Consider the following 13,854-nt stretch of genomic DNA (forward strand, 5'->3'; position numbering starts at 1 on the left):
TAGCATTAATCATGAATCAATTTACACAGTGTAGTTGTATTATATTTTGGATTAGCCTTTGCTTTCAAACAATGTACATTCGATTTTCAAACCTATCTGTTTAAACTTTAAAGCCAAAAAGTGGTATCACCACATGCGAAAAACACTGAAAACCCCTATTTTATTTAGTGGTATAAAGCATAAAACGAGTGGATAATGTTTATAAACAGATATATGAAAGCAGGATGGATCTGAGTCTGTTGTTGCTATAGTATATTGTCATATTTGTCACTTTCCAATTCATATTTAAACTAATTATTGTGTATAGAAAATCTGTGTAAATTGTTTGATGGTATATGTTTAGAAGAACACAATAGTTGTTTGCAATTTTCATATGAAAAAAGATTTCTTATTTATGCATTTGATATAAAACAACAACACAACAGCTGTTGATCTGATTTGATATGTTTGATATTTATTTAAGATTTAGTAACCACATTTTAAATTGATCATAAGAAGTTTTTATGCCTCCGAAGGAGGGTAAATAGTGATAGGACCGTCTGTCCGTCCTTCCGTCTGTCCGTCTTTCCGTAACACTTTGAGTTTAGGTTTCATGTTTAGGTTTTGAAAAATGCTCATAAGTTCTATGTCCCTTCACATAGCAACTTGATATTTGGCATGCACTTGTATCTCATGGAGCTGCACATTTTGAGTGGTGAAAGGTCAAGGTTATCCTTCAAAGTCAAAGGTAAAAAAAACATGTATCAAAGCGGCGCAGTAGGGGGCATTGTGTTTCTGACAAACACATCTCTTGTTTAATTTATTTTTTGTTGTTATAACAAAAAGTTTTACATAGATACATGTATGTTAAATATATGCGCTGTCTTTTTGTTTATAGACTGCATGGGCCAGAGTGGTGAAGCTACTTTTGAGATTGTTTAAATTATTTGATATAAATTTCACATGCCATAGTTTAATGTATGCCACGATAATGTATTGAGTGGACAGTTTTTTTTAGCTGAGTTATCTTTTACAAATGTAAATAAACGATTTTTATTGCTTTGTTATTAAAATACAAGTTTTGCATTGTAGAGGTAGGATGGCTGATGTTTTGAAAAGAAAATCATTTAAGGAAATAAAGCTCATTATTGCTTTTATTTTTAATGTAAATTTTAATTTTGAAATTTTAAATGAACCTTTTGTCCTACACATGATGCTTGTTATGTATGAAGGTATGAACAATGTCAATAAGTGATATATTTTTGCTGTGTGAATGTAAAGTTGTATTAACCAATAAGAAATGTGAAGTTAATTATGTTATTTAAAAGATAAGGTGTTTGGTAACAGATCTATAAGGATGCATTTATGTAAGTGTTTTGTGTTTCTGATAATGTGCGAACATTTTACTTATTTTCTTTTTGTACTAATTAGGGCACATATCAGCAAAGTATGCTAATGTTGAGCATTTGTGACCATCTTTTGCTTGTCATATTTTGTCAACATTCAACTCTCAACGCTGCATTTGTTGCATTTGTTGCCTAATGTTCTTGTAATTTGTTAGAACATTATTATGAATTATATTCTTGTCAAGTTTGAAAGTGGGTTATGTGGGATCAAAAACAAGCTCACTAAGTAATATTGTAATATAGTTAGAAACTACTTTTCATGAAACTTGGTCAGAACATGTGAGCCAATGAAATCTAGACCAAGTTTGGTGTCTTTGGTTTCAAAATCTAGGTCAGTAGGTCAAATTAGACAAAATCCTTGTGAACACTCAGGAGGCCATATGTTTTGTCCATTCTTCAATAAACTTGGTCATACTATGTATGTTGACCCAATAACATCTTAGGTACTGGCTGCAGTCAAAAATTATTTTACTAAGTCAAGTTAAAAGAAAAGCTTGTGAACACTCTTGAGGCCTTATTTATTGCACAATCTTGTGGAAACATGGTCAGAACATGAAGTTTGTCCCAATGATATCTTAGATTAGTTTGATACTCTGTTATTTGGCGTCAAAAACTAAGTCACAATGTCAAATTAAAGAAAAAACTTGTCAACATTGTAGAAGTGACATTTGTTTTTGCAATCTTGATGAAATGTACTGTGAGCATTTATAATGATTTCTCAAATGAATGGGATATGGCTGATGTCCTTTGAAAAATATGGCATAGTTTTCCTTATGTTGCTAAAGTAAAACCATTTGAATCATTAAGTCACATTTTGTACCTACTTATCGTTACACTTGCTCAGAAAATTCAAATATTGTGTATATCTGAGCTGAGTTAGAAAATGTTAATTGGTTGTTTAAAAACAGGAGTTGGGGCAGTTTTACTTCTAAGTGTATTGTTAAAGCTTGTGAACACTACAAGCTCCTGCTCCAGTTCAGGGTCTAAGGTGAGTGCTTTCGGTCCTTTGGCCCAGTGTTATGATTAAGAGTAGATCTGTAGATTTGAACATAAATTGAGAACTTCTTTGAAAGAACCCATCAATGAACATTTTCAACCTATTTTTTTCCAAAATAATAATGACTTTTAAAACAAGGCATTTTGAAAAACAAAGAAATAGTTATTTCGGTCTTTAAACCCAAATATTGTCATAGTTTGTTTGCAATTCTGTTATTATATATTATATTAGGCAGCACTTGAAAGGGGATGCTAATTATTTTGTTTGTGTATTTATTTTTTGTGGTTGGCAATGATGCAGATCTATATGTTTTGTATGATACTGATATGATTTATAGATGTATATGTATGTGTTACTTTTAGATGTGCCTATATCTTAAAGTATTGAATATCGCCATAGGCATATATAATACACTCTACCATATTTGTAACACATACAACGCTAGGAGCATAAAGCTCATCTATGATATGTAACTACGTAATGATCAAGTCTGTCAGTTTTAAGGTTACATCCCTTGCCATATTTAAAGGAAAATATTTAAGTCCTTAACAATGATCTCTTTGTCGAGATGGTGGACAGCTTTATTTACCATGTCTTGCAAAGAATATTTAAACAGCTGCGTCTTTGATTTCCTATGATAACCGTGTTGCTAAAATGGCATATGTTATGTTATTGGCGAAAGGTTTGCAAAGGTGCAAACACTGTCAATGTCTTGTAAGTGTATTGGTCGCAAATGTTTATTTTGGTTACAAGCTTGGTTAACAAAGCATCTGGGTTATATGAAATGACCAAACACGGAAAAACAAAAAGATTTTTCACAACACATAATAAGCTGTTAGAACAATAGATCTAGATCATATTTAAGTTTATTTTGCCTAATTATTGTTGAAAAAATTATGTTATTCTATTTAAATGTTATAAATAAATAAAAATCTCATGTTAGTTTTTTTATTTAGACTGATTTGCTTAGTAGATTTGTGTAATTTCTCACATTCCAAGTGTGCATCTAGTCGCAGTGTATACAATATACGACACCTTCATATGTCTATATTTGATTATGTTTTGCCTGTATGTAAAAAAGCGTATGACAGTGTTATTTTATCTTTTGTGGACATGGTACTTTTTGTTTAAATATACGATGGCAGAAATACATATTTACCATAAAATGTGTTCAGTGTTAGTTCATTAAAATAGTCGTGTTTTTATTGTAATGCCCTCCTTTGGGTGATCGGACTGTCCGTCTGTATGTCTGTCTGTCCGTCTGTACGTCACACTTTGTGTTTAGGTTTCAAAAAAGCTCATAACTTCTATGTCGCCTCAGATAGCAACTTGATATTTGGTATGCATGTGTATCTCATGGAGCTGCACATTTTTAGCGGTGAAAGGTCAAGGTCAATGTGATCCTTCAAGGTCAAAGGTAAAAAAACAAATTCAAGGGAAGTAATAAGCTTTAAAGGAAGATAATAATCTGTACCTGCCAAATGATAAAAAATAATAAATAAATCAAAGCGGCGCAGTAGGGGGCATTGTGTTTCTGACAAACACATCTCTTGTTGCACTTTATTTCCAGATGAAGACAGTGACATTTCCGCCGCAACGGACAGTTAGAAACATATTATAGCGGGTTGTCCTTTATTAATGGCAATTTATCAATTGTCATACAGTGAGACACAGCAACATTTAATAGACATGACACACAACATATACACATAAAACTAGTCACCGCATTGGAAGGTTCAATTTAAAACGTTTGTATAAAGATAGCTCTTATATATGTTAAATTGTTTATACGTGTTATGTAACAGGTAGGCAATGTCGTGTCCGCGTATTTTGTGCGAAATGTTTTGAACAACGATCATTTAAGTGCGTATGTCAATTATTTACGAGCAAATAATAATTTGTTTTTTAAGGTCGAATGTTAATGTCACTGGTGCTTGTAACATAAAATTCGTTCCTGCACGACATCTAGAGAACATTTGAACACAAGACTATCCAAATTGAAGGCTGGTTTCTCTGGGGAATACTCGTACCAATTTTGAGGTCAAATAAACAAGGACTAGTAACATTAAAACTGTTTCCTTTATCCCGTACGTGGTTCGAACCATTGCTATTAGGATTAAATCAAATATCGCCATGACCAATCGGACATCGTGACTTGCGAAGATAATCATTATATTAGAATGATCATATTCGCATAACATTCACGATGAGTCTACGTCACTAGTGTTATTTCGCTCTCTTATTTATAGTGTTGGTTAATGATATAAAGCTGTGAAAAAAGTTGTCGACAATCTGTGGACATGTCCCTTTATGAGTTGTCGACAATCTGTGAACATGCCATTTTAAGAGCGCTTTAACTTAGGAGCGGGATTAACTCCATCTTATCCTGTATCATGGAGCGGGATAAACTCCATGCCATCTTGTATCATGGAGTGGCATTAACTCCATTCCATCATGTATCAGGGAGCGGGATTAACTCCATTCCATCCTGTAACAGGGAGCGGGATTAACGCCATTCCGTCCTGTATCAGGGAACGGCATTAACTCCATTCCATCATGTATCAGGGAGCGGGATTATCTCCATGCCATCATGTATCAGCTGCATCAACTCCATGCCATCATGTATCAGGTAGCGGCATTAACTCCATGCCATCATGTATCAGGGAGCGGCATCAACTCCATGCCATCATGTATCAGGGAGCGGCATCAACTCCATGCCATCATGTATCAGGGAGCGGGATTAACTCCATGCCATCATGTATCAGCTGCATCAACTCCATGCCATCATGTATCAGGGAGCGGCATCAACTCCATGCCATCCTGTATCAGGGAGCGGGATTAACTCCATGCCATCATGTATCAGGTAGCGGCATTAACTCCATGCCATCATGTATCCGCGAGCGGCATCAACGCCATGCCATCATGTATCAGGGAGCGGGATTAAATCCATGCCATCATGTATCAGGTAGCAGCATTAACTCCATACCATCATGTATCAGGTAGCGGCATCAACTCCATGCCATCATGTATCAGGTAGCGGCATTAACTCCATGCCATCATGTATCAGGGAGCGGCATCAACTCCATGCCATCATGTATCAGGTAGCGGCATCAACTCCATGCCATCATGTAGCAGGGAGCGGGATTAACTCCATTCCATCCTGTATCAGGGAGCGGTATTAATTCCATTTCATCCTGTATCAGGCAGCAGGATCAACTCCATTCCATCCTGTATCAGGGAGCGACATTAACTCCATTCCATCCTGTATCAGGGAGCGACATTAACTCCATTCCATCCTGTATCAGGTAGCGACATTAACTCCATTCCATCCTGTATCAGGGAGCGACATTAACTCCATTCCATCCTGTATCAGGTAGCGACATTAACTCCATTCCATCCTGTATCAGGGAGCGGCATTAACTCCATTCCATCCTGTATCAGGGAGCGACATTAACTCCATTCTATCCTGTATCAGAAAGTGGGATTGATTCCATGCCATCCTGAATCAGGTAGCGACATTTACTCCATTTCATCCTGTATCAGGTAGCGACATTAACTCCATTCCATCCTGTATCAGGTAGCGATATTAAATCCATTCCATCCTGTATCAGGGAGCGGGATTGACTCCATTCCATCCTGTATCAGGGAGCGACATTAATTCCATTCTATCCTGTATCAGGGAGCGGGATTAACTCCATTCCATCCTGTATCAGGGAGCGGGATTTACTCCATTCCACCATGTATCAGGGAGCGGCATTAACTCCATTCCATCCTGTATCAGGGAGCGGCATTATCTCCATTCTATCCTGTAGCAGGGAGCGGCATTAACTCCATTCCATCCTGTATTAGGTAACGGGTTTAATTTCATTTATTCCTGTATCAGAGAACGGGATAAACTCCATTCCATCCCGTATCAGGGAGCGTTTCCTGCAAACAAAATATTTATTTTTAACAAAAAATTTAACTGAAAAAATAAAAACAAACAAAATATTGGCAAACATTATTGAATGCGTTAAAAATTAAAATAGTGGTCTTGGTTGACTTGTCGACACCTTTAAGGTTAAGGAATGCTATTGCACAGTCAAAGTTGATATCATCTATTTTCTTAAATGACTTTATTTTTTATTTTTTTTTGTTAACATAGTCCGTTTGAAAATGCATGTTCAAGGGTTTTTCAAAGTTCGTATTGTTAAATAGTGTGTTCACGTGTCATCCAAAACATGTTGTATTCAAATATTTATTAGATGCTACTGTCGCTGTTTTCGTTCATCCTTCTAAAAAATATCGCCACTGAAATCTTAATGACATAACATGTATTTATAATAATAATATTAGTCTATTGTACACAAAGAATCCCTAATGTACACGACGAGCGAATTCTATCACCGCATTTAATAGAAAATTCTTGAAAATTGATCAAAAGTTTTAATGAAATGTCGCGCTCGACAGCTCTGTTGTCAGTTTGACAGTTCCGTGAACGCCGGAATAACGACGTACTTAATTAAATGTCTTCTCTAGCTAGCTTCTCAGAACCGAGAAGTGTTCAATAAACTGTTTAATTAATATTCCCACGTGTTGTATTACGTGCGTCATTTCAACAGAATATGGTTACCATTCCATATCAAGATAGTACTTAGCATGTCGTATCTGCAACTTGATATATTTTAAGGTAATATTACTGCAAACTACTTACAGAGCCTCCTATACGTACACTTACAGTGGTTATGGCGCGATGGTCGCTCCAATACAATTAATCGCATTGATTCACTACTACGAAGCATCAATACTAGACATCACAAATTGGCCAGTGTTATGTTGGTGCCTTGATTCAATACTACGAAGCATCAATACTAGATATCACCAATTGTGCAGTGTTATGTACATGTAGGTGCATTGATTCACTACTACGAAGCATCAATACTAGCCATCACCAATTGGCCAGTGTTATGTACATGCTGGTGCATTGATTCACTACTACGAAGCTTTAATACTAGACATCACCAATTTTGCAGTGTTATGTACATGTAGGTGCACTGTTTCACTACTACGAAGCATTAATACTATCCATCACCAATTTGCCAGTGTAATGAAGGTGCCGTGATTCACTACTACGAAGCTTCAATACTAGAAATCACCAATTGTGCAGTGTTATGTACATGTTGGTGCATTGATTCACTACTTACTACGCAGCATCAATACTAGACATCACCAATTGGTCAGTGTTATGTACATGTTGGTGCATTGATTCACTACTTACTACGCAGCATCAATACTAGACATCACCAATTGGTCAGCGATATGTACATGTAGGTGCATTGATTCACTACTACGAAGCATAAATACTAGACATCATCAATTGGTAAGTGTTATGTACATGTAGGTGCATTGATTCACTACTACGAAGCATCTATACTAGACATCACCAATTGGTAAGTGTTATGTACATGTAGGTGCATTGATTCACTACTTCGAGGCATTAATACTAGACATCACCATTGGGTCAGTGTTATGTAGGTGCCTTGATTCATTACTACGAAGCATCAATACTAGACATCACCAATTGGTCAGTGTTATGTAGGTGCATTGATTCCATACAACGATGCATCAATACTAGACATCAACAATTGTGCAGTGTTATGTACATGTTGGTGCATTGATTCACTATTACGAAGCATCAATACTAGGCATCACCAGTTGGTCAGTGTTATGTAGGTGCCTTGATTCACTAATACGAAGCATCAATACTAGACATCATCAATTGGTCAGTGTTAGGTAGGTGCATTGATTCACTACTACGAAGCATCAATACTAGACATCACCAATTGGTCAGTGTTATGTACATGTAAGTGCATTGATTCATTACTACGAAGCATTAATACTAGACATCACCATTTGGTCAGTGTTATGTACATGTAAGTGCATTGATTCATTACTACGAAACATTAATACTAGACATCACCATTTGGTCAGTGTTATGTACATGTAGGTGCATTTATTCACTACTACGAAGAATTAATACTAGACATCACCATTGGGTCAGTGTTATGTAAGTGCATTGATTCATTACTACGAAACATTAATACTAGACATCACCATTTGGTCAGTGTTATGTACATGTAAGTGCATTGATTCATTACTACGAAGCATTAATACTAGACATCTCCAATTGGTCAGTGTTATGTACATGTAAGTGCATTCATTCACTACAACGAAACATTAATACTAGACATCTTCAATTGGTCAGTGTTATGTACATGTAAGTGCATTGATTCATTACTACGAAACATTAATACTAGACATCACCATTTGGTCAGTGTTATGTACATGTAAGTGCATTGATTAATTACTACGAAACATTAGTACTAAACATCACCAATTGGTCAGTGTTATGTACATGTTGGTGCATTGATTTACTACAACGAAACATTAATACTAGACATTACCAATTGGCCAGTGTTATGTAGGTGCATTGATTCACTACTACGAAGCATCAATGCTAGACATCACCAGTTGGTAAGTGTTATGTAGGTGGATTGATATACTACTACGAAGCATCAATACTAGACTTCACCAATTGGTCAGTGCTATGTACATGTTGGTGCATTGATTCACTACTACGAAGCATCAATACTAGACATCACCAATTGATCAGTGTTATGTACATGTAGATGCATTGATTCACTACTACGAAGCATCATTACTAGACATCACCAATTGGTCGGTGTTATGTATATATAGGTGAATTGATTCAGTACTACGAAGCATTAATACTAGACATCACCAATTGGTCAGTGTTATGGACATGTTGGTGCATTGATTCACTACAACGAAGCATAAATACTAGACATCATCAATTGGGTAGTGTTATGTACATGTAGGTGCATTGATTCACTACAACGAAACATTAATACTAGACATCACCAATTGGTCATCGTTATGTACATGTAGGTGCATTGATTCACTTAAACGAAGCTTTAATACTAGATATCACCAGTTGGTCAGTGTTATGTAGGTGCATTGATTCACAACTACGAGGCATCAATACTAGACATCACCAATTGTGCAGTGTTATGTACATGTTGGTGCATTGATTCACTACTACGAAGCATTAATACTAGCCATCACCAATTTGCCAGTGTTATGTAGGTGTCGTGATTCACTACTACGAAGCTTCAAAACTAGAAATCACCAATTGTGCAGTGTTATGTACATGTTGGTGCATTGATTCACAACTTACTACGCAGCATCAATACTAGACATCACCAATTGGTCAGTGTTATGTACATGTTGGTGCATTGATTCACTACTACGAAGCATCTATACTAGACATCACCAATTGGTCAGTGTTATGTACATGTTGGTGCATTGATTCACTACCACGAAGCATCAATACTAGACATCACCAATTGGTCATTATTATGTACATGTAGGTGCATTGATTCACTACAACGATGCATCAATACTAGACATCACCAATTGTGCAGTGTTATGTACATGTAGGTGCATTGATTCACTACAACGAAACATTAGTACTAGACATCACCAATTGGCCAGTGTTATGTACATGTTGGTGCATTGATTCACTACAACGAAACATTAGTACTAGACATCACCAATTGGTCAGTGTTATGTAGGTGCATTGATTCACTAATACGAAGCATCGATACTAGACATCATCAATTGGTCAGTGTTATGCGGGTACCTTGATTCACTACTACGAAGCATCAATACTAGGCATCACCAATTGGTCAGTGTTATGTAGGTGCCTTGATTCACTACTACGAAGCATCAATACTAGACATCACCAATTGGTCAGTGTTAGGTAGGTGCATTGATTCACTACTACGAAGCATCAATACTAGACATCACCAACTGGTCAGTGCTATGTACATGTAGATGCATTGGTTCACTACTACGAAGCATCAATACTAGACATCATCAATTGGTCAGTGTTAGGTAGGTGCATTGATTTACTACTACGCAGCATCAATACTAGACATCACCAATTGGTCAGTGTTATGTACATTTTGGTGCATTGATTCACTACTACGAAGCATCAATACTAGACATCACCATTTGGTCAGTGTTATGTACATGTAAGTGCATTGATTCACTACAACGAAACATTAGTACTAGACATCACCAATTGGTGAGTGTTATGTACATGTTGGTGCATTGATTCACTACAACGAAACATTAATACTAGACATCACCAATTGGCCAGTGTTATGTAGGTGCATTGATTCACTACTACGAAGCATCAATGCTAGACATCACCAGTTGGTCAGTGTTATGTAGGTGCATTGATATACTACTACGAAGCATCAATACTAGACTTCACCAATTGGTCAGTGTTATGTACATGTTGGTGCATTGAATCACTACTACGAAGCATCAATACTAGACATCACCAATTGGTCAGTGTTATGTACATGTTGGTGCATTGATTCACTACTACGAAGCATCAATACTAGACTACACCAATTGGTCAGTGTTATGTACATGTTGATGCATTGATTCACTACTACGAAGCATCTATACTAGACATCACCAATTGGTCAGTGCTACTTACATGTTGGTGCATTGATTCACTACTACGAAGCATCAATACTAGACATCACCAATTGGGCAGTGTTATGTACATGTTGGTATATTGATTCACTACTACGAAGAATTAATACTAGACATCACCAATTGGTCAGTGTTATGTAGATGTAGGTGCATTGTTTCACTACTACGAAGCATCAATACTAGACATCACCAATTGGGCAGTGTTATGTACATGTAGGGGCATTGATTAACTACTACGAAGAATTAATACTAGACATCACCAATTGGTCAGTGTTATGTAGATGTAGGTGCATTGATTCACTACTACGAAGCAACAATACAAGACATCACCAATTGGTCAGTGTTATGTACATGTAGGTGCATTGATTCACTACTACGAAGAATTAATACTAGACATCACCAATTGGTCAGTGTTATGTACATGTAGGTGCATTGATTCACTACTACGAAGCATCAATACTAGACATCACCAATTGGTCAGTGTTATGTACATGTAGGTGCATTGATTCACTACTACGAAGAATTAATACTAGACATCACCAATTGGTCAGTGTTATGTACATGTTGGTGCATTGATTCACTACTACGAAGCATCAATACTAGACATCACCAATTGGTCAGTGTTATGTACATGTAGGTGCATTGATTCACTACTACGAAGAATTAATACCAATTAATACCATCACCAATTAGTCAGTGTTATGTACATGTAGGTGCCTTGATTCACTGCAAATAAGAATTAATAATAGACATCAACAATTGGTCAGTGTTATGTAAGTGCATAGATTAACTACAACGACGACTAGACATCACCAATTGGTCAGTGTTATGTACATGTAAGTGTCTTGTTTGACTACTACGAAGCATAATTACTAGACATTACCAATAGGTCATTGTTTTGTACATGTAGGTGCATTGATTCACTACTACGAAGCATTAATACTAGACATCACCAATTGGTCAGTTTTATGTACATGTAGGTGCATTGATTCACTACAACGAAACATCAATACTAGACATCACCAATTGGTCATTGTTATGTACATGCAGGTGCACTGATTTACTACTACGAAGCATCAATACTAGACATCACCAATTGTGCAGTGTTATGTACATGTAGGTGCATTGATTCACTACTACAAAGCATCATTACTAGACATAACCAATTGGTCAGTGTTATGTATATGTAGGTGCATTGATTCACTACAACGAAGCATAAATACTAGACATCATCAATTGGGTAGTGTTATGTACATGTAGGTGCATTGTTTCAGTATTACGAAGCATTAATACTAGACATCACCAATTGGGCATCGTTATGTACATGTAGGTTCATTGATTCACTTAAACGAAGCTTTAATACTAGACATCACCAGTTGGTCAGTGTTATGTAGGTGCATTGATTCACAACTACGAGGCATCAATACTAGACATCACCAATTGGTCAGTGTTATGTACATGTAGGTGCATTGATTCACTATTACGAAGTATTAATACTAGACATCACTAATTGGTCAGTGTTATGTAGGTGCCTTGATTCACTTCTATGAAGCATCAATACTAGACATCTCCAATTGGTCAGTGTTATGTACACGTAGGTGCATTGATTCACTACTTCGAAGCATTAATACTAGACATCACCAATTAGTTACTGTTATGTACATGTAGGTGTATTGATTTACTACAACGAAAAATTAATACTAGTCATCACAAATTGGTCAGTGTTATATACATGTATGTGCATTGATTCACCACTACGAAGCATAAATACCGGGCATCACCAATTAATCAGTGTTATGTACGTGTAGGTGCATTGATTCACGACTACAAAGCATTAATACTATACAACACCAATCAATCAGTGTTATGTAGGTGCCTTGATTCACTACTACGAAGCATACATACTAGACATCACCAATTGTGCAGTGTTATGTAGGTGCCTTGATTCACTACTACGAAGCATACATACTAGACATCACAAAGTAGTCAGTGTTATGTAGGTGCATTGATTCACGACTACGAAGCATCAATACTAGACATCACCAATTGATCAGTGTTATGTAGAAGCTTTGATTCACTACTACGAAGCATACATACTAGACATCACAATTTGGTCAATGTTATGAAGGTGCCTTGATTCACTACTGCAAAGCGTCAATACAAGACATCACAAATGGGTCAGTGTTATGTAGGTGTATACTTATTCAGCGACAAATTACACTATCTGTCAATGAATGTTGCTTTGAAAGTAGATGTATGAGATCTTCAAGTGGACTACATATTAGACATCACAAATTGGTTAGTGTTATGTAGGTGCCTTGATTCACTCCTACGAAGCATCAATGCTATACATAACCAATTAGTCAGTTTAATGTAGGTGCCCTGATTCACTACTACGAAGCATCAATGCTATACATCACCAATTGGTCAGTTTTATGTAGGTGCCCTAATTCACTACTACGAAGCATAAATACTAGACGGCACCATTTGATCAGTGTTATGTAGGTGCACAGGCCCGTAGCCAGGGTTTTGAAGGGGGGGGGATGCGAATTGTCCCATCAACGAATGTTATTGAGCAACGACGTGGTGTTTCCCTCCTGCAATCGGGGGTTTGTGAGGTCCTCCCCCTAGAAACATTTTGAAAATGAAACGTTAAATACTGCATTCTGGTGACTTTTTATCTGTATTTAGAGACTGAAGTTTTAGAGCATTTTTATATGAAATTTTCCTTTCATTGACCAAACTAAGTGACTGATCGAGATGTGTATGATATAACACACACGTATTTCCCATTTCCGTTTTTCATATACCACCTTTATCGACCAGTCACGGAAATACATTATATTATACGGCGTTTAACCCGACACTAGTATGCGCGCACATACTTTGTTCACATATGCA

The sequence above is a fragment of the Dreissena polymorpha genome, chromosome 8 (genome assembly GCF_020536995.1).
Source record: "Dreissena polymorpha isolate Duluth1 chromosome 8, UMN_Dpol_1.0, whole genome shotgun sequence".
Lineage (NCBI taxonomy): Eukaryota > Metazoa > Mollusca > Bivalvia > Myida > Dreissenidae > Dreissena > Dreissena polymorpha.